The sequence below is a fragment of the Grus americana genome, chromosome 7 (assembly GCF_028858705.1).
Source record: "Grus americana isolate bGruAme1 chromosome 7, bGruAme1.mat, whole genome shotgun sequence".
In the NCBI taxonomy this organism is placed as follows: domain Eukaryota; kingdom Metazoa; phylum Chordata; class Aves; order Gruiformes; family Gruidae; genus Grus; species Grus americana.
In genome coordinates, this window is record NC_072858.1 from 36012053 (window position 1) to 36037019 (window position 24967).

Below are 24967 nucleotides of genomic sequence, written 5' to 3' on the forward strand. Positions count from 1 at the left end.
CAGATCTTTCTGCACTCCAAGGTATGCAGATGCAAACTAATATGTTTGCATTAGCTACACAACCTTGAAGGACTCAAGAACATGTCTCCAGTGGAGTCTTTGGTGGGTATGTGCCAACAGTTAGCAGTATTAACAAAGACAGCAGTAATTCTACAACCTTCATACTTCGTTGAGTTGAAGAGATAGCTTAAACAAAGGAATATAGTTATTCTGATAAGGTTTTTAATTTCGCTTTGTTTATACTTTTGAAGTGCTACAAATGTTTACCTAATAGTTGCGCTGTGTCTCCCATCTGAACACTGATCAGTAGTTCATAAAGGAGATTTAGGCAGAACTACTTAAATGATCATGTAATCTCTTCAACTACTGAGGCTAATAGATATGGGATACATTTATAAAAAAATATATGAAAAAGGATATGTAAAAGGATACATCAGCCAGAGGTATTAAAACAGTAAATGCTATTAGTATTTATTACATGAATGAGCCAGTTTATTTGGGTATATACTGGTGATAAAGTATTCACAAAGATTGACTTAAGTCTTGCAAGGTTCCCTTATAACCACCAGAGAAAGGAATCACTTCGCATCACTTGTGAATGTCCTGAGCCTCTACTCACTGTAGAAGGTGCTGAGAGAGACCTAGTTTGGTAGGTTGAAGTTTTGTCTTGTGAATAGTCCCCAAAAATATTCATTTTATATTAAAAATCCCACAAACTTTTAAAAGTAAATTGTAATAGGCCTACATGAAGCACCTTGGATATTTTGGAAATATCCACCTGAAATAGGTATCAGGATTTCAAATATAAAATCATCATTTTTCCAAAGTAGCCATACATGTTCTAAAACACATCTGTAGACTCTAGGTTTTCAATGTTGTGGACTGAAAGGGAGCAATATGAATTTAGTTTATCGCATCCATGGTGAGATCAGCTGTCTTCTGAATTCCATATTTCACGACACCTGGAGTCTTAGCTATAAAACTTAAAAACTATTTTACTTTAGTCCTAAAGGATTTCTTCAAGTATTTGTATGGCAACAACACAGTCAGGAGATACTATCCATACCATTATGCCACGCCTCAAGATACAACAGCTGAAGTAGGATCTAGACTGCAAACAGCAGAAGTGGTCAGGAGTCCCCTATACAGGAAAAGTGATGTTGCAGTAGTGAATGCAAAACCTGGAGTTTGAGCCCCACTGAATTTTTAAGAGCTGTCCTCCTCAGCCAAGTTGTCTCTAAAGGAATAAATATATGCAGGTACTGGGCAGTATAAGGTATATAAATAGACTACATCAGTATAAGCCTAGTTAGATCATACACATCCATGTGTGCCATTGACTACAGAAACTACAAAGCAGTAAGTAATTTATTTTGAGAGGTATCCTGACTTTCCGTTCTTAAACACCACTAAAAAGAGTTATTTGTAAACAAACAAAACAGGGTTGAGATTCAGAGTATTCCTGATGTTAGAAGACATTCAGACGCAAGTTCATCTTGTATTGCTGGGCTTACATATTGGTTTAAAATAACAGAAATTAAAAGAAAGCAATGATACTTCACTGGAATGTTTAAAATTACATACATGATTAAAAACAACTTTAGAACTTTAATCCATATCGTACTCAAAGGCTCTCCTGAAAATGGATTTCCATACTTAAAGGCCTATAGCCAAAAACTGAGCACATGTTTTGTTTCCTGGGATGTGACTGTTCCCAAACACTCACTGTACAATCTTGGGAGGACTGAATAGAGAAAAAAACAAACAAAAAAAAAATCCAACCCACTAGCATGATTTTCACTGCTTATCTCCAGCAGCTGTACCCTGACTCTGTGACAAACATCTTTTGATTTAGTTCAAGGTATACAAGGACAATTTTCTTTTTAAAAAGACGAGAACATTTATTGAATTCAGTTCTCTATGGAAATATTAAAAAAAGTCAAGCTAAAAGGTAAACACCAATCAATACTATGGTAAGTTAATAAATGTCAGAGCTCTAATTAAATGATTGATCATTTCAGGCTATGTGTTGACTGACAATAATCCTATACTCAATAATTATAGGGTCCTGTACATTGTACATTAATAAAAAAACCAAATCCTCACCCAACCTAAATAAGATATTAAATCAAAGTCATGATCCCTATAGAGATATCAGGCATTTTATGTCTGTTGTTACAATTCAGCATTTAACATTTACCATTTAGCATTTTTTTGGTATACAGTGCTTATAAATCTTCCCTCTTTTGAATTAGAAAGTCATTTTGAATTACAGACAAAACCATAACAGTAATGAAAAAAGTTGTATTTAGTATAAAAGCAGTTTCACAATTTTGTGTGTGTGTTGAAACAATGTTGCCATTACTTGGGAAAATTCCACACATGGATTTATTGTGCAAAGACAAAAATAAGATTTTCTTTCACATTCGGCTTATAGAAAACCTGATCTTTCAAATCTTGATGTGCAATTCAACAAAGTAAAGACAACTGCAAGCATCCATCTCAAAAAAAACCCCCCAAACCATAAGCCTTTATAAGGGAAGATCCAATTCAATCCTGTTGCAGTCTTCATTTATATTAAAACATATGATCTAACAGAGAAGGGCCAAGAGGTTTGTCAACTTGATTACAGTGGGTTTGCTTCTGCCAAAATTAGTTAACACTGTGCTTCAGCCATCAATAAGTAAATAAAACTAATTTCACTGCTTACATTCTTTGCTGGGAGAAGGCAAAGGACTTGTCGCCTTGAAAGGTCGTGTGAAGAGTGAAGAAATCTGAGATGAGTGCTTGGTATGAAACACCTGTGAGAAGTGCCAAGTCTGGGCAGCCACACCACAAGAATGATAACAGGGCCCCAGAAACATCCTGATGATGGGAACAACATAATACAGCATGGAAGGTCCGAATCAGCAGTGTTTGAATAACCCATCTTTTTCACGGTTCTTGTCAAAGTGAGGCCTCGGGGCAGCTATTTCCATATGGATAGCCTCCCTCCTTCTGACACCTCCTCTTGAGGAACAAGCGACCAGAACCATATAATCTAAACCATTCTCCCACCAATGGGCCTTACTCTAGTCAATCTGCTTGCCACCAGGTTGCCACCAAGCTGCTGCGTGAGTGAGCCTCCTCCCTGCCCCTTGCTCCCTGCGCTGCCCGTGCTAGCTGCAGAACCTGCACTGCCCAGCGACAGAAACTCCTCTGGCATTAGGCCCCCTGCAGTCCCTGTTTTTTCTTGGGGCACTGTAAATATACTATAAGCAGATCATGAAAATCAAGCCTCAGCTGTCTTCTCATCAAACACCTCTTTGTACCCAAATGCATCTGGCTTCCCAGTTCATTCTAATATAAAGAAGAGACCTCTCAAGCAAGTTTTCTTTCTTACTACCTTCTTGTCTCATTTGAGACTGATAAATCTTTCAGTCCCATTATTGTTCAGTCCCTGTCCTACCGTTGTCAGCACAGTGGGGACAAAACCTCTTATGATCAATAGGCAAATCAAAGGAATTTAAATGCTGTTAAGAACCTTCCTTGTACCAATTTGTTTACCATTAGGCCCTACGAATATTCACCCCTTACATGCAGTATTAATGGAAACAACATTTTGCCCTTCAAATTTTCAACTTGCTCCTCAAAGTACAACTTCCAAGTATATCTCTAGTTAAATAAACCAAAGCTATGATCTTCTCCAAAGCTATAGATCTCAATGAACAAGTTTGTGTCAGATTCAAACACAAAAGGAAGCCAGTTGTTTACCGTTCTAGTTTTCAAGTACGTCTCATGCTGTAAAACAAACTTTTAAAAAGATTTCTTTGTTCCCCATCCTGGAAGTGGATAGGAATAACTTTTTGAGTGCAAATAACCTCATTGATACAATAGGACTATTTAGATGCATGAACAATTACGTGCATGTTTTTCTACGGTTGGGGGGTTTTTTGCAAAATCTTTAAGGATTCAGCAGTGCCATCTTATTAACTGCTGCCTGAGAAATCTCTTAAATGAACATTTTAGAAGTTATTCAAGGAATCCTCTGACAAGACAGTAAAGGCAGAACTTGACATTTCTGACATTTTAAAGAACAAAAATTCTTTTGAAAAGCCAAAAGCTCCCAGGCCTTTTCATACAGCATTTCAAAGCATATTTTTACTGTACATCAAAAGCCTGCAAAAGGAAATTAATTTACAACTATATTTATTACCTTTGTTAATATAGGAAACACAAAGAATGAATAACCCACAAGTATTTTAAGTTGAAGATCACCACATTTACTCGGCAACACAAATTCCCTACTCTAATTAAACAAGCGTAGTGCACTTTTTTTAAAGACATCTGACTCAAGAAAACTTATTTCTGTGAAAAACAAGTCGGTATATTAAAAAAAAAGGTGTGGGGGGAGAGACGCCAAGAAAAAAAAACCAAACCCAAACAACAAGGGCATAGAAAATCATATGCAACTGAGCAAATAAGGAATATTTCATGTGGAACAGTTTCTCATTACAGATATTTTTTCTCCTCAACCACTTCAATATGAGATTGTAATTTTTTTCCTCTTCAAGCCATCATGGACAGCTCCCTATGGATCTAATGCTGTGAGATGTGAAGTACCTCATAAGAAATGAATTACCTCAACCTGTATCGATATCAATTGGAGTACCGAGGGCTCTCCTCACTGTGTGAATTACCCTTTTTCAATCAATAAGCAGGAAAAGTCTTGAATTTAAAGCCTCTCAGTATAACTCTCTTTTAGCATTCAGTTATATCTAGTTCCTAATACTGCAAAACAAACTTAATTCTAAATAAGCATGCATAAGACAGCCTAAAAAAGCAACAGAAAAAATATTTAGAATCTATAACCCCTTAAAAAAAACCCAACAACCCAAAAAACCAGAAATTTTTGAGATCCTAATTAATAATACTGTCTCAGAAAGAATTATGTTGGTGGAATATGCATAATATTGCACATTCTAATCCACTCTCTGAAACATCAGTGTTGTTGGGGAGGGTAGCCAGGGTGTCTCAAAGGACAGAGCTGGATCCCTGGTTTCTGGTAAGAGAATAAGGATCTTAAATTCTCTTGAAAGTGACTGTGAGCAAGCCAAGGGAAGGAAGGAGGAACCTATGCTGTTTTCAACTTTTATGGTTTCTTTCTGATATATAAGGCAAATATTTCATTATATCACTTTTTCTCTTACTTTTCACATTGACAATATTAGCAAATTTCAGTATGATTCCAAGGTAATCCTAAAAAATCCCATGGTTTTCTACTACTTACTTGCGGAAAAGAGTCACTGGAACTGAATGCATCGTAATTGGTCTGTTGCAAAGCAGATATAATGATGACTGACTATTTCTAATGCAAAATCAAAAGCCACGGGTACTTCTTATTTAAAATATAGTCTTTATACTTGACAGAGAAATCATAAAGGCCAATGGTACTTTATTTTGGTTTGTATTTCAACTTGAAAACTACTGAAGGAGTTGGCAGGGAGTAAAAAAGAAATTAAATTTCTTTTAATCAGATGTTACTGTCATTCACTGCGGATGTAAGAAGGAAAGGCAAACATAACTGGAAATAGAGCAATATCCATACTATCAAACTGACAAGACGCATACTTAAGGTTAATCTGCTTTTTTTTACTAAGAAGCAATTTTCTAAGTTCCTAGTACAGAAGTTTTTAATTGAATATCCATCTACCATTCACCAAAGTGTTCTGGCAGTTTTACAGCAGGAAAATAGGAAATTAGTTGGAGAAAAGCTCATCCTACAGCAGCAGCATAAGACTTTCCTATGATGAACTATCATATAAATTGCTTGGAGATTATATGCTGTTATGAGAGGGAAGAAGGGGATGGAAGGGGAAGAAAATTCAGAATAAAATATAGTAGCATTGCTGAGACAGTCCTTCTCATCCAGATTGTTTAAAGGTCTTAGCTGTACTCTAAATCAAAAAGTTATAGTCTTAAACAGGAATCATAAATAGGTAAAAATGTCCAGCACTAAGCCACTCGAATTCTTCCACACCTATGGACAGACTGAGTTAGCACAAGTTCCAAAGTGGTATTTCTGCAGCAAAGCAAAGGCACACCCTGCATTTTTCAAGACAACAAAAACAATCTTACTGTGTTTTTAGATCTGGTAGTTTAATGTACCATGTACTATATAAACAGATTCCAATAGACTTAAGAGGACCATAACAGCATTCAAATCAATCAGCATAATATATATACACACACATACACACACACATATTTTTTAAAAAACCACACATATAATGTTTACAAATATATTTCTGAAAAAAAGATCTCTTTCAAGTCCTCATATCCACTCCACACCATCCAATAGCATCATACCTTACCTTCTCTCCTTACATTCCCATTACATCAGAGAGTAACATGAAGAGATAAAGAAGGCAGAACAGCAAAACTAAGAAGGTAATTCCTTTTTTTTTCCTTTATGAAGTTTGTTATATTGACATATTTATCATTCAGCAATAATCTCTATGATACTATTCATGATCACGTATAGAACAGACATGCCATGATATTTCTTTTAACAGAAAACCAGCATACTCTTTTATCACCATGGATGAATGATGTAATGAAGAATGACTTCCCTGATTCCCCTGATTTGAGATTTCAGCTATGCACATATTCATAAACACAGAAAATTCCACTTGTCATTATTCTAAAAAAACATTTAGCTTCACTCACACATAACTCATACTCTATAACATTTCTGTGGAATGAGTTGAAGGAAGCTGTTTGAGACAAACATGGGTGGAACCATGACAGAACTTGGTCTACAGACAGAAATCTTACAAAAATAGCTACTTGTCAAAGACTTCAGCTCTAACCTAGACAAAGCTTGGTCATTTCAGCTAACATGCACATTATGGACTTGGTTTTGTTCATAACCATACTTTCAAATAGAAGTTAAAGGCTGAAACCCCAAACAGACAAAAACTGTAATTCCATGTAATTATGTATTAAATGTGTTAGTTAATCCCTTTCTAATCCAGAGCAATGAATTTAACACCATACTGTGATGTTATATGTGAATCTAGGAGGCTGAGAGTCACTTAAGAATGTGCAGTGAATGAAAATCCTGCTTTTAGGGAGACGACTAAGGCAAGTGGGTTAAACATTTAGCTCTCAAATTTATAAATACTTCAACTAAACACTCATCAGCTTCCTGTACATATAATGAATCCAGATTGTATAAACTCCTTTATACATGTCTTGTCTATACAGAAGACTACAAAGTAAGAGCTAGCAACATAGGATGTTTTGGGGATTGTCAGAGCAAATAATAGTTGATGCAATCACTTCACCAGGTGAATTCAGTACTATCAGTCACTCCTGAATAAAACGTACCATTATTTATAGCAACACAATGAAATGACTCCAAGGTGTTATTCCCAGAAGCTCGTGACTAAATGTTTTCAATACTTAAATGTTATTTAAAAAAAATCACTATTGTTAACTAGAGAAAATCTATTCTACTTCAAATAGTTTCTGCTGTTAGCACTTACAGGGGAAAGAACATGAAAGAGATTGATAAAAGAGTACTTGAATGATCCTTTTACACTGACGACTGCCAGGAAAGAGGCCATTGCATAGCCATTTATTTAGCAGATTGATTTGGACAGTGAAAAACTGGAGCATTACTGTGGCTGTTGGATTATACTCTCAGTATAAGTTTGAAGGTCCTGGGTTTCTGTGCTACAAGAGAGGAAAAAAAGCAATTTGTTTTATGTAGCAGCTAACAAAAGGAGCAAGGGAGACTGTATGTGATGGCATGCAGGGAAGACAACTGAAAATTACAGTCTCCTACAGGGCAGGGATTTGCAGAATCCTGCATGAGATCAAGAAATTCTGCTATTCAGGGCATATTCCGCTGCAGTTCTATGCAGAAATTCTCTATGTTTTTTCCCCTATTTATTTTTACACAGAAAAACTGTGGAAAAATTCAAACTCAGCATGCAACATTCTTGACATTCTAATGAAGTGATCATACATTACGTTGAAAGTTCTTTTTCTGCAGGACTTTGAATTTTAATATTGTAGAGAATTTTTTTCTAAAGGAAGATTTCCAAGTTTTATGTTTCTTTTTTTTTAACCATGTACATCCCCAATTAGCCAAAGAATTAATGTACTATAAATTAACCTAAATTTGCATACAATTGTCATCAGCGCCATGAAAGAGTATAGCAAAAAACAAAAGGAAACAAAAGTATCAAACTAGAACAGAGTCAATAGAAAAGTAACTAAGAATTATGTTGGGTAAAGCTAGGAGCAGAAAAAAGATTCATTAAAGGTTTAAGAGAGATGTAAGTTAAAATCCCGTGCTGATGCATCATTAACTGTACAGAGTAAGCTTTTAACTGACAGGCAGCAGTGAAAATCAAGTAAAAGGTAATGAAAACAGATTCCGATTTGGTTTTTAGTGGAGGATAACATATTTTAAAAGTAAGTTACTCGTGTCTTTTCAAGAGATCAATAAAAATTACAAACCCAGGGTCTAGCAAAGGCTGTGTTGAAAGTAGGCAAGCATTCTGCATCTTTAAAACACTGTACCCACTTGGTATATCTTTATTCATATAATACCAGAGATAGCATGGTACACTGCCACTGAACAGTAGGAAAAAAGGTGAGAAAAAGGAGCTTTTAAAAAATCAGAAAAATATAATAAAGTTATTTCACCAATGCAGTAATATCACAGCGCTCAAAGAACATTTTTTCCATTCAGATATATACTCACACCTTCACTTTCAATGAAATAAATTAAATACATGGTTGAAATCTAATGAGTAACCTCTTCTTTGTATGAATGTGTGTTACTGATTTATATGTGAATTTTAAACAATGTTAAAAATACACAAAGTCAGAAGATTAATAGAAAAAAGTTAAGTAGGATCATTGTAAATAATATTCGTTAGTTGTACATGTAAATTCAGACAGATGCATTTATATTAAGGAAACATTCAGGTTGTGTTATAATCACCTGTAACAGGGTCCTAAAAGATATGCTCTCTGTTTGCCTACTCCAAAAGTGGGCACATTCATGCACCACTACGTAAGACCTGAAATCTTTCCTTATATCTACAGAGTGTTTGCTCTTGGACCTCCCTTATTGTTCTCTAAGATAGTGTATGTAGGTGAGAGTAACTGCCACTAGTTCAGCTAACTCTCAACCACATGACTGGCGCATAATGAAGAACAAGACAGGTGGAAGTCAAATATCTACACAGACTGTAAACTTCAAACAGTTTATTGGTAAGAAAGACTTCTTTATTCTTTGCAAGTCCTTGTATACACTCTAGCACACAACAGCCACCTAAAGTTACAGTCTCAGTCCAGCCACGGAAGTTTTTGAGGACTCTTACAACATGCTTTGACTACTGCAGGATGGCTCCTTTGAGCAGTTCATTAGCAGGCCCAGATACAGCTTGCTACTCACTTAGTCTTCTTGGAAGTAGTTGGACATAAGGATCTCCCAATAGTAAGCATCAGTAAATTCAAAAACTTCAGAAAGGGAATGTTTATGACTCTCTGTGGTGTATGAAACATCATTCATGTGGAGAAAACATAGTATTCAAGCACACATTTAAAGATTGTGCTAGTATGCATTCTGCTGATAGGACACGATAGGTGTGAAGAGGAATCTTAATTCTACTATCTCCCTGGTGCTTCAAGTTTTGTTGCTATTAACAATATAGCTATGCATTTGATGATACACATAGACATATTATTCAAACACACTGCAATACACACACATACATATGCAAATATAAATACAGACAACAACATGTCAGACTATCTGGTTTACTTTATTAACACTCTTTGGATTGAAAGAACTGCCAATACTGCATGCTGATATGATGGAAATCTGAAAACAGCAAGTGTACAAAACTAACCTGACAGCTTACCATATTTGAGAACCACCTGTTCAAGCATTGCAAATCAGAGACAATCGAATTTTCTATTAATTTGAAATATAAATACAGTATAAATTCTTCAAAATCTGTTAATAAATGCCATGGAAAGAGAGTTTAGTATATAGTAAAGTTGTGAATGAGATTCTGAGAATGAAGATAATGTTGACACTTATTAGATATATTTATCTTACTTCAGGTTTTCATGAATAAAATACTTTTTGCCATACTGTTCATAGTATGACAGCAAGCAAGCTTTCTTCTGTAATCCCTCCAACTCCACTCTTGTTGCACCAAAAGATATCCCTACATCCATATTCTAAAATCACAAGGAAAATTATATGCCTATGTGTGTGTGGGGGGAAAGTTGAATTAGTTCAAATATCAACTGATTATGAAAGTATAAAACATTTAAAAACTCAGTGCTGAAAGTTTAACTTCAGTTTGGCATCACCTTTTGTATGTAAATAAATATATTTTAAAATACATTTGTTACATCAAATACACTTCAGTGTTCTATGAAGCACACAACAAGCACTGCCTAAAAAACTGAACATTTGTGGATATCTCCTTTATCAAACTACTTAAATTTATCACACTGAAGGTACACATTTAAATGTCTGTCTTTCAGGGATATTAAAGGGTGCATATGTTCATTTTTAACTAGTGTGTGTTCCAATGTAGGCAAAATACCTCTACAATCACATGACAGTATTATATATTAAAAACAACTAAAATAATAAGTGAATAAAACCACATTAGTGGGATCCAAGAAAATATAAGAGCAATTGCACATGAAAGGGCTTTATGTCAGATTGTGCTGATAGCATAAGAGAAAATGGATGCTGTAGTAAACCCTATTACCTAAGGAGCAAATCTGATGTGACAGTGTGTCTGCCAAGAATGTTAATAAGAACAAAATCAAAATCATAAAGAGAAAGAATGGGAAAGCTAAACAGAAAACACAGAGTAAATATTTCAGGCAAGGTTTGTTCTGTAATTATGAAAGAGAAATTAAATGATAAATTATGGAAGAGTTATTGTTTTCTACTCACAAGGCATGAGTGAGAAGGGTACCTGGAACTGAAATGAGTTTGCAGACCTGGGGCTTGTTTCTTGTCAAACTCATGGTCGTGATTTTTTTTTTTTTTTAACATTACTGATACACTTCTTTTATCTTCATCCACAACTGCAGCAAATTAAATATACAGGACATTTTTGCTACGCTCAGGAAACCTCAAATGGGAACTAACACAGAACTGCTACTACAGACATACACTGACGTATCTTAAACTCAAGGGTACGAAGATGAGAAAAACAAACAAAACACTCAAACATGAAAGTGGCAAAGTTGAAGGCTTTTCTTAAGAAAGACTTCTATCTTGGTGCTTTGTTAAGCTATGCTGAGTGCAGGAACTTGGGTGAGAAAAGCCAAAATGCTTCCAGATTACATTTCTGCTAATCCAGGTTCAGAAAGACCTGGATCCTCACACACCATCTAATGAAACTATGGCAGTTAAAGAAAGCCATAAAAACCATGCCACTGTCTGAAGTCAGAAGATGGTAATAAATGACATGCCATGATCCTTGTGCACTACTTCTCCTTGCCTAACAACATTAAGGCTATGGTAGCAGAGCAGGTGCTGACTAAAAGGTTCTCCTGCTTTGGGGGAATCCCATTAACCTTCTCAGGGCAACTGCTTGTGGAGGGATCAAGAGAGAACAGAAGATAGAGCTACAAAGCACAGAAGCTATGTCTGATTTACATTGCTCCAAGGAGACAATCCAAACCTGTTCTAAGAAAAAGGAAAAAGTAACTTTGTGTTTTAAATTACACAAACACGATTGCTTCACATATTCCATACTCACCAAGTCCAAACCCAAAAGCTGAAAGATGTCCAATGTAACAGTGATTTCATTAATTCATCATTATTTATCAGTGGCAATCCCATGGCACTTTCAAGCATCTATGTCCTGGTTTCAGCTGGGATAGAATGAATTTTATTCCTAGTAGCGGGTATAGTGCTGTGTTTTGGATTTAGGATCAGAATACTGCTGCTAACACACTGATATTTGGGATGTTGCTGGGCAATGTTTATACCACATCAAGGACATTTCAGCATCTCACACTGCCCTGCCAGGAAGGAGACTGGGGGTGCACAAGAAGCTGGGAGGAGACATGGCCGGGACAGCCAATCCAAACTGGCCAAAGGGATACTCCATACCATATGATATCATGCTCAGTATACAACTTGGGGAAAGCTGGCCCAGTGGCTGGACTGCAGCTCAGGAACTAGCGGGCATCGGTGGCCTGTGGGTGGTGAGCAGCTGTGCTGTGCATCACTTGTTTTGTATATTCTATTATTATTATCTTCCTTTTCTGTCCTATTAAACTGTCTTTAACTCAACTCACATATTTTTGGTTTTGTTTTTTTTTTCCCCAATTCACCCCCTCATCCCAGTGGTGGGGGGAGTGAGCAAACGGCTGCGTCGTCATTTTAGCTGCCTGCCGGGTTAAATCACAACAATCTAAAAAACAGCATTCTCTTCCTTAAATTAGTCACATTTGAAGAAAAACAGGTAGAGGCTATAGAGACTTGGACAAAAGAGAGCTTTTAAAATGTGTCAGTTAAATCCACCATAAGCAGCACAACAGCAGTGTGCTCTGAAAAGTCCCTAACAAAATATGGACAATGTGTACATGGAGCCTCTGGATATTTTTATCCATGTTTCAAAAAGTTTGGAGAGGGAAGGAGGTTGTAGTATTTGCAAAAACATTACAAAGTGCAGGTTTTGTACATACATACTCTACAAAAGTTCAAAAAATGATGCTTATAGCCATGTTAGCTTTGTTACTGTTTTTGCAGTTAGCAGCCATCGCTACTCAAGTGATAGCAGAAATTATGTGCCCAGGGTAGATTCAACTGGCTAAATGAAATACTCTGAATAATATCCACTTATTTCTCATACAATAAAGAGATAAAAATCGCATTATATGCAAAATATCTTTAACCATTTATCACTCTATATATTAGTTATGGCACTTACTGAAAATGTTGCACTTTTAATTTAATATTATTTTAACATTATTAACTGTTTTAACGTTACAGTTTGTTAGCAATTACACAGTTGTGAAATGTGCAACATACAAATAATTGCTATGCTTTTAACAAATTTAATCCACTAAAAAATTATCCTACATAATGGCATCCAATATCATTTTGAAAGATAAATACACTTAAATTTTACCTCTAACCTGAGCCTAAATAAAAACAAGACAACAAAGCTGAGAGATTCAATGCATTAGTTGAAAGAGCTGGTAAACCTAAATAAACTGTAGGCGACTTTGTTGATAAAGCTAAAAAAGAAAATAAGAACAAGTTGCTAAGAAGCACAAACAACACTTTGCTTTCATTTTCATATATAATTGAGATACCAAAGAGTAGTACACTCAGAGGCTATAAATGATAAATGATGAAAATCAGCGAAGAAACAAAAATCATGCAACTGGAATCCAGCATCAATCCTACAGAACATTTGCAACATAGGGCAGAGAATGACAGGAATTGCCAGTTCTTGCTAACTGTAAATTTCTGAGGTTGTTCCATGTCATCCCTGAATTTATAAAGTCCTAATTAGAATTAAAAAACACATCATCACTTCGAAGCCATTTCCTCATCCACTTCAAGCACAATATGAAGAGACATTGCCATAAAATGAAGGCATCCACCAACTCTGGAGACAGAGGCAGAAAATGAACAGCTTCCCACTTAGGGAGTAAGTTTAGTAATGGAAAATGGAAAGTTGAGCATGAACAAGCCAGATGACAGAATGGCATTGGGAAGGCTAACACGAGGAGCTCTGAAAACTGTATCTGCGCTTTTCAACAGGTTTACTGTTGACTCATTAGGCAGCAATGTGGAATTGCAAAGCAGGGCTTTATCAAGCAGTTTCTCGCAAACTTTTGAAAGAGAAACTGAAGGTCATGAAACAAAATCTTTGGTCCAAATATGTCTCCGTTGTTACAGAAGCAGTTCAGTTAGACTCCTCTGAGTTTCAATGAATACAACAAACCTTTCAAAAAATATAGGTCATACTCCTTGCTGCTTAATGATATGCACTGTTATAAACATTAAATTGTTGTAAGAAAAGACTGATCCACTTTTTAATCCATATTTAAATGAGACAAAAGTCTGATTCAACGCAGTGATTAATAAGCCAGCAAATATCATAAATTTTATGTGTCCACAACATGCACTTACTTAGAGCACAAACAACATTGGTACCACTCTTGGAATTTATATATTCAAATGAATATAAAAGGTTGCTACACTGAAAAATGCTTTTAAATTACTTCCCTTTATTAGCACATGTACAAATTTAGCAAAGTGATTGAAGTCATCACAGAAGACTCAGGCTGAAACTCTAAAAGCTGGTGATTCATACAGAGGATGCTAGGTACCATCTGTGACCTCAGGAAGAATTTAACTTCCACAAGTTTTTGTACCATTCACCACAGTTCTAACACCACGCTCCAAAAATCTCTTCAGTTCTTGGACATGTGCCAGAACAAAACTAAAACCTTTCTTACTCAATTCTGCTAACTGCAGAAACTCATTCACATTAGGCTCGATGATGACAACTTGATTCAATTGCAAATCACGATTAATAAGTTTTGTAAAGTACATTTTCTATCTGCAGACTGCAAATCACTATGCTAAAAAAAAATAAAGTTCTCTTTTTTAACTTTTGAAATATCTAAGCCCCTCTTGTAGCTTAACAATATAAAAGCTGTAAACATTTTCAGACTCTACTACAAGAATCTGTTCAGATTCTGTCATTCTTTATAACAAATAAAACTTGGTTAGGTCAAAAGCTTTTGAAAACTACACCTTGTCAGTAAGTGATTAATCAGACTCTCTAATACACATCTCATATGACATGGCCCTAGAAATACGGTGATGCTTGTTATCTGTATCATGTTAACTAATAATTTCTTGCCAGATCCACATAGAGATTAAGGTAATAATAAAGAGAATGCCGAAGAACAGCTACCCCTAGTGATCAGAGAAATGGGAGATGAAGTTCAAAGTCTATCTTTGTTTACAGTCATTTCTCATTTTTCTCAACAAGCTTGTAGCCAGACACAGAACAAACACTGCACAAAGACAATACCTCAATGCGTATACACATATTTGGCAAAATCACTGAAATAATTTTACCAGAAACAGCTTTCTGAATAGGTTTGTGTCACATTGTTACACCCAGGTCAGAACTCCAGCTTCAAACGCTAAGGTACCTCCATCTAAGGTGTTAAAGCTCAATTTAAATTTCTCTGGTCTGATCCCCTGTAACACAGAATAGCAAACTGATCCTTCTCTGGGTCACTATACAATATGAATGCACTTGAATGCACTAACTTAAGATCAGTCTTTTTTAAGTGCCCTGATCACTAAGCCAAGATACCTTATGTGGAGAGTCACACATGGGAGTGGTACCGACGGCAGGAGGAGAGAAAAAGGTGAGAATGCAGACTGGGCACCTGGAGCAGAAGTCCTCAGTCTGGTAACAGGAATACTCCAAGCCAAATGGTGTAAGGGAGAGGACATCAATGTGTTTATAGTGGACCTAGCAGAGTCCCAGTTCACAACAAGAAAATCTAGATGCTACCACAGGAGAAATATAAACAGAAAAAACTTACCATGAATGTTCTTTAGCGCAAGAACATTATTCATCAGAAAATTTGGAGAGACTATAGCACATAGCAATCTTCCTGAATTTTTCTTCTGTGAGTGAATACACAGTGTGTAATCAAACTGGCTAAACATTGTCCATGAGAACGCATTCCTGATGGGTAATTTAGTACAGGCAACACAGACTGTTTGGAGATGTTACTTCCTGGAGTTTTCTGAGCACTGTATGGGCTCTTAAGTTACACAATTGTATTACACAAGTGGGAGTCTGTGTTCATAAATATTATACAGTTACTTTAAAATATGCATAATACACTCTTTATAGACTTAAAAGATGGATATAGGACTAGGAAAACAATTTTTACAAGGAAGCAAAGAAAAAAATTAGCATAAAGAATATTCATGTGGCAGGAAATTTAAAGCACACAAGCTGCAACCACAAGAAGAGATAAGAGTGAGGAAGAAATCAAAACTTCAGTGAAGGGAAACAAAACAGAGACAAATTACAAACACCATCATTTTCCATAAAGCAGAAGGCAAAATCAGTACAGGTCTTGCTTGGAACAGTGCAATTTGCTATAAGCTTCACTCATCTTCTATATCATATCAAATCCTTTTCTGAATTGTATTTGCTTCAGGACAGTCCTGCTTGGGCATCTTCCTTACAGCTTCTCCCTATACACACACTGACTTCAGTCCTCTTTTTTTCTCATAATAACCAAAGACGCTATACCAGCCTCCTGAATATCTGGCTTTTTTCAGACTGATAGTCTAGTCATTACTACTTGTTTACCTTTGCATTCATTAATCATGGATTTACAGAACTTTCATGTGGTAGATTCTGTGTAGGATCTTTGATGAGATTATTTAAATCACATAACATGTAGCATTAGCTTTCTACGTAACGAAGAAAGAACTGAGTGAAAGGAGAAAGAAAACATGTATGTGTGCAAGCATTTTGTTCTATATAACTCATCTTTTTTTTTTTTTAAAAATATGTTTTCACTTTATACACCTTCTCTATGCCCCACAGTGAAATAAGCCAAGACAAAAAGAGCAGGTACACTACAGATGCATGGTTTTCCACAGGTGCTCATCTCAGAATGAAAACACTCCTCTGAAAATAGCAGAAGTTAATAACATAGCATAATGGCTTTCAAATAAACAGTCTAATCCAGAATTAGCAAAAAATACTTCTCTCATTAACATTTCTGTTATATGATACCATCAACTCTCAGTTTATCTGAAATAAGGGAGAAAGATGTTTGAGAGCCCAAGCAGCGGAGAAAAAAGTTAATTATACAAAATATATTTAAATTATAAGAGAAGTAAAAGATGGGGGGGGGGGGGGGGCGGGAACGACAGAGAAGGTCATTATGTAACTTTAGAGCACGTGTCTTCCACTACCTAAGTGTCACATCCCAATGACGACAACAATTGCCCACTTAGATCTCCCCAAAGGAAAGCCAGAAGGCAGGTAACTGCTCCCAAAGTGCCAGAAGCAGCATGAAGCCAGCTCCAGTGAGGCCGTGGTATTTTTGACAGCACGAAGCTTGGTGCATGGAACCAGTCAGAGGCCTCCACACCTGACACACAGTAACTCTGCAGCCTGGACAACTCTCCTGGGAGTGACAGGGAGTTATCTTATGGTACTAAGTATGGACTATGATTCTGTGACTCTATGACTAAACTGAGAAATCACCAAAAAAATATATAAAATGCCTGTTCATTTTAAAATAACTATTTTTGCAAATTATTTTCTACTAGATTAAAACACTATTTCCATTCTGAAAGGGAAAAGATAAATAAAGTGTGTTGGCCTGCTGCAAACAGGGAGGCATATTTTCATCTTTATTACTCAACAGAAAATAAGAAATAAATTTCAAGCATGGTCTGTGATACCTGCTCATCAGCAAGTGTTAACTGGGCATATCTTAACATGAAAAAGGCAATATATGGATGGAGCCAGACTCTCAGAAACTCACTCTGAGTGGGAGACAGCTGAAATCAGGGAATATTACTTCTAGTGCCAAGGAAACGCATCTTCTAGGAAATGAAAGCAAGGTCAAGCCACAGATACAATCTCAAAAAACCCCCCAATTCAAATGTAACACTGTAGGTAATTTGGAAGCTGGCACAGGTAAACACAGAATAAACAAGCTGGAAGACAACAGCAAACTGCCAAAGAGTGGACAGTATTAGCTATCCTAATTAATGTGTTATTACAGGACACATCACTGAGATGCACATACATCTGGCCTCTGAAAGGGCCACCTCATATACAAGTGGAATTACCATCCTGCTTTGGTCTGCAGGACCACAGTCCTTTCTTTCTGAAGATTCAATGCTACCGTGGCAAGAAAATTTGACTGATGAGCCTGATGGACAAAGCGTAGTTGCAGTTTATGTAACAAAGAGCCAATACTGTATTATTAAGACAGGATCAGCTGTCATATTAATCATGTTATTATCCTGTTTTTCTAACATTCATCTGTATACATTATGAACTCTGAAAATCCTTCTCATTTGTTTAGACACAATCAAATACAATGAGGCCCCTGATGGAAACAAGTAAATGCAATAAAGGTAATAATTAACAGTAATGGAGTACTGGTATAAAAACGTTCTCATCAACTTTTATTACACAGTAGTTAATGCTGTGAGATTTTTCATGAAATGTTCATCTTTAGTCTATTGTAAAATACAGGTTATAATACTGATGTGGAAACAAAGACGACTAGGCAAGAAAACAGTACCTCTACAACTTGCAACATCTTTGAAAAGCATTTCTTAACTCATATACCAAATATGTTATAATAATAGTATGAATAAGACTGTACCCTAAGTACTAGCTTTACTTTGAAATATTTATGCTTCAACATCACAGTTAGGTATTTCTTCACAACTATACATTAAAATGGTTTTACAGGCTACACTGCAAGTGTTTTTATGTTAACTGGTACCAAGGAACATTTATATATTCAAGCTGTATGTAGCAGGTTCTTCAAGATCCTTGAAAACTTGACTGGGTAATATTGGACTTCAGCAGACAGGATCCCAAAATCCAGTGGGCCAGACTGCTGAACTCAGGAAGAAAATGTGACAACCATAAAAATAGCCTATACGATAATAATAATAGCAGCTTCCTATGAAAGCAGTTGAGATGGTGATACAACAATAAATGCATTAATAGATTTGGTCTCAACAATTTGGTAATACAGGAGTCTGTGAGGGCAAGAGTAAATAGGGATTTGATATGAAACCACACCACATGAAAAAAGACAAAGTGCCTAGTCATATAAAACATTATGCAGTAGATTTAGCTTACCTGTTTAGTGTTTTATATCTAACAGCAAACAAGATTTACACAAAGACTCTTCAGATATACATCTCTACTGCCTTGATGCTGTTTATCATATGGCACTAGAAGTTTACATGGAAAATACTGCAGAAACAGCGAGTGCAGTAGCAGTACTCTAGTATAGAGGCACTTTTTAGCATGGTTACACACCATAACCAGTAGTTTGGCAATCACCTTTAGTAGAAGGAAGAATACAGGGTTTTGAAGATTTATTGCTATTCAGTCTGCCAGTTTTTCAGTGATTTTTTTTAGCAGTGCTTTGTGAGGAAGATCTCTGATATCCACTGTAAAGGTAGGAGTAAGAATCCTACCAACCATTCTCACAATGAACATGAATGAATTTGAACTCACTGAGCACTCTTGAAAATATTTCAGTCATTTCTGGCTCATCTTACAGACTCTCTTAAGACTTGCTGGACCTGATCTATTTGAAAGGGGGTTCTCTTCATGCAATTTTTGCTGCATGATCTTAGTTTAAAGTCATGGGGATTTTATTTTGTTTGTATTTACATTCATATTATTGTTCAGCCATTTTAGAGTTCTGCGGTTGTTTCAAAGTCTTCTCTGATAGGTACTATGTATTTGCTCTGGGCCTCTAATATGGTATATTTAAACAGTCTCCACATAATTTTGAAAGATTTCACTCATAACTGATCTTTTTAGTTTCTTTCTCTTATTTTAATTCCTCTGTTCCAAATTGAGCACTAACATATCAGATGTTTTTACTTCTGCTGCTTCTGCAAAGATGTTAAATAAAGCAGCTCTTCAAAAGGAACATTTTGATCTAAGTTCAGCATGCCATTCAGGAATATCTGAGGCATTTCTTCTTATTTTACACCTAAAAAATCACTGGGAGAAGGGCACACAACAAAGTTGCTGAAGAGTCAAAGAGATGCAGACTGCAATGCAGGAAATACACCAGCCAGTTCATGAACTCCATACAGGAAAAACAAGGGAGGGAGGAATTTGTGATATATCCTCAGGACTGTTATGCTGCAGTCTTCAGCAGCGTCAGACATATGTAATTGGGAGACTCTATATTCCCATAAGAAACCTCTTTAGAAGTGAACATGGGTTCATTTATGGCTTCTCAAGAGAAGGTGGAATAGCACAGAAACCTGCCAATGAGGAAGCCAATGAGAGTTGCTGGTGAAGGAGTAATTCAATTTCTGCTCATTCTCATTTATCATTTGGCTTGTTTGACAAAACTGTCAATCAGTGTGATTTAGAAGTTTTCTAACATGGGCACTGTTGCTGATTTCTGATCATTAAACATTTGATTAACAAAAAAATCCCTACATACACACACAAAGAGGAATCCAATTTTAACATGGGCAGCATGATCACATAAGGGCAAAAACTGTGTTTGTTACGATAGCTACATTTCATATACAAAATCTAACTGTAGTTCTTGCTGTTCCTGAGTAGTGTATTCTCATCTGCTATGAATTCATTTAAGAGGTACTACTACCACTTCTGCCTTTGCTTCATTAGTTTATATATCGTTATTTAACTGTAATTTTTTAATGAGAATTAAAACAGGTAGATAATTATGTCAAAAGAATGATGCTACATCATAGTGCTTTTTATCCTAGCTAAAACTTCAGAATACAATAATATCTAACCTTGAAGGACTTAAGATTTTTTTTAAAAAACAGTCTTCTGGGTATCTAACTAAACCATAAATCTACCCAGACAATATGAAACAAGAACTTGGCCAGATTAGAACTATTTTTCACTATAGCTCTAATTATGAACTTTATTCAGTAGAGAGGTTTTATCATATGAATAATTCCATCTTTTTCACTGAAGCATGATAAAAATAGGCCTTTAAAATGAGCATACGCTTTAAGAGTCTGAAACAAAGTCAACAGGATCCATTTCCGTGGACTTCAATGGACAGATAGTAGAAAAGAACTAAAAAAGCCCAATGAAAAGAGGCAAGATTGCGCATGTTAAACACGTACTTATAAGGCACTTCTGAATCAGAACAACTGCCATTATAATTCTTTACTCAGATGCTTTTTACTTTCAGTAAAGTTTACCTCTTTATACATCCATGTAGGTGAGCATGTGTGTATATATAATGGTCTCTCCCCTGTAAAATGCTTTCCTTAATATGTATTTAATGTTTTAAAAAATCATCAGTTTGCTGGAAAAAACACCCCAAATCACCTAAAATCCACAGGAAGTGAATTCATAACTGAATTTCTCTGTGAATTCCTTGCATTTTCTAAAGCAACTGCTAATCCCATTTTAAAGATGTCAATGCTTTTTCAAGAGTATTTCTGTTACAGACAATTTTGTATCATTAGTTTAAAAGAAAGGTATTTTTAAAGGCAAAAAGCCAAAAATGTGGGTACTTTTGATATTCAGAGGCAATTCTGTGAACTGCCTCATTTTGACTAGGCCATTCTTTACAATAAGAACACAATTTAAGGATGTAAGTGGCATGTTATTACTCAAAGAGAAACCCCTCTTTGAGATACAAATCCACACAACATAAGCTTGTTCAGAGATAACAAAAAATACAGATACCACCTGCTACATAACTGCCCTAGCTTTAATAGGCATGACAACTGAAAATGTAAGGCAGCTTAGTCTAATACAAAGGCAGATCACTTTAGCTATGAAGTTTACAATCAAAAGAGTAAGCTCAGTTGTATAAAAAGCCATCTCAGTAATAAAGGAGGGAGACGCACATACAATTTTAACATTGCTGTTAAAACCCACTCTAGTCAAAGGCTATGTAAACACAGTGTATCCACTTTGCTCCTGTTTCTCTCATAACCTCCAAAGCAAATAATCAACATGAGCATAATCATAGTAACTAGATGCTCAGCAACATGAGATCAACGGTAGCTTTTCTCAAACTATATCTTCTGATGCTTTTAAACACAGAAATGAGACAGTTTTAAACACTCAACATCTGACAGACCCAATAAGTGGTGCCCTGGACTTCTCATTGAACACAGGATAGAAAACTCCCAGGCCACAGTTTACAAAATGCATACAGAGACACTCCTGAGAGAGACTGTGAGCTCAGCCACTGATATACTACTTTGTTGCTTTATTTTACTCTTCCTGCAAAAGAATCGGATCTATAGCTAAAAGGTCTTCTGTGACTTGGGGGTCACACACCGACTCATCACTATTTATATTTAGTTATTATGTCAATACAGTCTAATGTAATATATCATTGATATTGTAATGAGTACCACTGCAGAACTGTAAAATATAATAGCAATAATTAACTCTTACACTGAGCTTTTCTCAAAAAGTTTTGTACAGAAAACAAGTACTCTTCCCATATTGTCCCATGTGAAAACTGAGGCATAGAATGGCAAAGTTACTTCACCATTGCAAAGCCGTGGGTAGGAAATAAAACTAAAAAAAAAAAAAAAAGCAACCTTTAACTCAAAGGACTCACACTTGAAAGCACAACTGAATATATATATGGGGTAACCAACAGTGCAGACAATGGGACAGTCTTTGTTTCCTGTCACAAGGCTCCCAATGCAGGTCTGGATTTCACCATACAAACTCAGTATTCACTGACACCAGTTGGTACTGTAACTTATTGCTATGAAGAAACGAAATACAGTATCAAATAAAAGTCTGCCATTATCCAGCTAACAATCTTAAACTGAAGAGGCATAAATGGGAAACTAAATAGGCAGCCTCAATTTACCAAAAGCTGGATCACTTCGCCTTTGCATGTCCCTGGTTTTGTGCTTACAAAGTTATGTCTTAATCTTATAATGTTTCCCCCCTTCATAAAAGCAAAAGTGTCTTCTACTTTTGCCAGTCTGACTTGATAAGTAATGGAAAAGTATCTTCCATGAGTTCAAAACAAGGTTAACAAGAAGGGAATCCCAACCTTGGCTTTTTTCAGTCAAAAATCTATCTAGGGCAATAATCAGTACAAACTTTTCATATTTCCAGGGAGCAATAAAAAGTTTCAAAGGAAAAACAAAAACAAAACCAAAAACAGTGCTGTAGAGATGTCTTTTTACAGCTTATGGTTATCAGGCAACTGGAAAGTAAGAGCAGGATAACTATGGTAAGAATTCACTCACTGTTGGAGAACAGTCATGCAAACTAGAAATTAATGGAATAGTTTAACCTGGATCTTGCTCTGTGTGGTATTAGAAAAATGAATTAATTGTTTAATTACTCATCCGAACAAGGACCCACAAATCAGATATATTTTCCTGAACTAACCCCTATAAATTCCAGAAACATACTCTGCAAGTGTTATGGAGTTGGGGCTATAGAAAGAATTTGAATTGGCTGGAGTACTGCTGCACATTACAAACTAAGACACAAATATTACAGCAAAAGCTTAAATTTATCACTTCCAAGATGAATGAGTCCCTGCAAGTTGTTTCAATGTCTTTGGAACAGTGTACATCACATAACCGTATGAGCAGTGCCATCCTTGTCTGTCTTGGTCATCATTAAACAAGCAGTAGTGAAAATCACTTTCTGTTACTGTTTTGTTCCATGGATTTGGGGATGGATAAATCTTATTTAAGATCTCTAAAGTGACAGTTCAGAGTGTTTTGGATGAATAGCTCTTTGTTTAGCTATGAAACTACAGTCAAAAGGCACGTCAGAGTACAGCCAGCTATCATTCATGATTTCTTCTTCTCTCACATTAGGTGTTAAGATAATAAACAAGGATGCCAGTAAATAAAAGTAACCACTACCCTTCTGACTGCAGTTGATGTAGCCTTTTTTTCAGCAGACCAAACACTGCTGCATGTTTTTAAGTTTTCCTCCTATTTTCCAAGGATGTACAACTTAACCCCAGAAACTCTTTTCCTTACCACTTATATTCTCAGGTGCTTCTACAGAGCAGTGGTGAATCTCCATTGTGAAAATGTGTGTATGCTGAGATCTGTCCCTCCAAAAAGAGAAAGGATGCACAACAAAGGACAAACTGTCTCACTGTGCTTGCAACCTCTCACTACACAGTAGCAATGGCACGGGGGAGGTTTATTAGCCATTATGGATCTGTACCCAGAAGGCTGCCCTAGCACCACCCTGCAGAACCACTGCACATAGCACTCACGGATAACAAATGCATCGTTGGAGGCGAGTCTGTTGGGAAAAAGAGAACAATGTCATGAAGATTTAAAGCTCTTCAGCTCTTACAGGGTTTAGAAGTCAATGGTACCCCTGAAATATACCATCAATACAAAAGCTGTCTGAGGACAGAAAGAGAACAGAGAAGTACTTTGTGGCTTAGAGAGACTGGTAAGAAGTGTTAACGCAAGATGCGTTAAGTATAGAATCATATGAAGTCTAAAAGGTGACAGAAACATCCAGCCCAGGACTGAGGCGGCAGCCACTTGTACATATCCACTAGCTACCACAACAGCCAGATTTTGATAGATTTATGAATCAATCTTTTGAATAGTCCAAACTATGATCATTGCTGTACGTGGACCAATGTTGAGCCTTCACAGAGTAGGCACTTTTTGGTCACTAATAATTTGAGGATTCAAGCTACATCTACAAAAAAGCTGAGCAGTAAACAGTTTATTAACTGCATCGTCAAGTCAATACCTCCTCTAATTGAAAACATTTCATCAGGTGGGACATTCAGTACAATGACATCTCCTCTCCCACTACAGATCACCTGGCAGGAAAAAAAGTGCAATTCCATTATGCCGAGACCAAAACTGGGGTTTGCAACTCCAGAATGTCGTGGCTTACTAAATGTCAGAAGTCAGGAGGGGCCACATGGATCCAGAAATGGAGCCAAAGGACTGTTGTGTCTTCATTTTCCAGTGAAGAAGCTGAATATTGAGGCTGTATAACCTGCTGTCACATCAAGACTGTAGAAGAAACATCCGCAGCTGCTTTACAGGCCTGACAACTGGGATGCCTTTCCTCCTACATGCCTCTCTGGCTTTGCTATTCCACAGAGTAGCTTTGCCACGTAGGATTACAATCAGGGAGGTAATAGGCCA

General features: G+C 36.3%; 1 protein-coding gene across 6 annotated transcripts in view; it reads right to left on the reverse strand.

Moving 5' to 3' along the window:
• CTNNA3 (catenin alpha 3) overlaps positions 1 to 24967 on the reverse strand; it is a 512488-nt gene that overhangs the window by 222480 nt on the left and 265041 nt on the right. The gene's annotated exons all lie outside the window — the stretch shown is intronic.